This window comes from Mus caroli, chromosome 6 (assembly GCF_900094665.2).
Source record: "Mus caroli chromosome 6, CAROLI_EIJ_v1.1, whole genome shotgun sequence".
Taxonomy (NCBI): Eukaryota; Metazoa; Chordata; class Mammalia; order Rodentia; family Muridae; genus Mus; species Mus caroli.
The window spans coordinates 44,014,901-44,015,520 of NC_034575.1; positions in this window are offsets into that span (position 1 = coordinate 44,014,901).

A 620-nucleotide genomic window follows, 5' to 3' on the forward strand; every position below is an offset into this window, starting at 1 on the left:
TACGTTAATCATAAATGAGCCAATTAATTACGGCTCTCCTCCCTCTTGAGGGTCGGCACTGGCAACGGTGGGTCCAAGTTATTTAGGGAACTCGACACCCAAGATGCCCTTTATGGAATCAATTATGTGGAAATAAATTACTCTCTCAGCTGACAGAATGCAGTTGTCCCAGGACATGTGGGGAGGGGTGTCTTTTTGTCTCGGGTTAGTCTACTTGCTACTTGCCATGATAATTAAAACCCTGAAGCCATTTGTGGAAAAGCTAAGGTTCCCCGTCACTCAGAATCTTTGACTGTAACAGTACTGATTGCTAAGAGTCCCTGGGGTTTTGTTCTGCTGAGTGATGATGTGTCTGTATTTGAATAGGGTTCAAAGAGGTGTGCCAGAACTCCCAGCAGCTCCTGGAGAGGCCTAGGTGGCAGGCAAATTACGCCTGGAGAGAGGTCATCCTGGGAGAATATCAAAGGAGGAAACCCAACAAGAAGTTTTAGGGCCCAGATTGTTCTGTTAAGAATGTTTGTGGCAAGAGGCAGGCGGATTTCTGAGTTCGAGGCCAGCCTGGTCTACAAAGTGAGTTCCAGGATAGCCAGGGCTATACAGAGAAACCCTGTCTCGAAAAA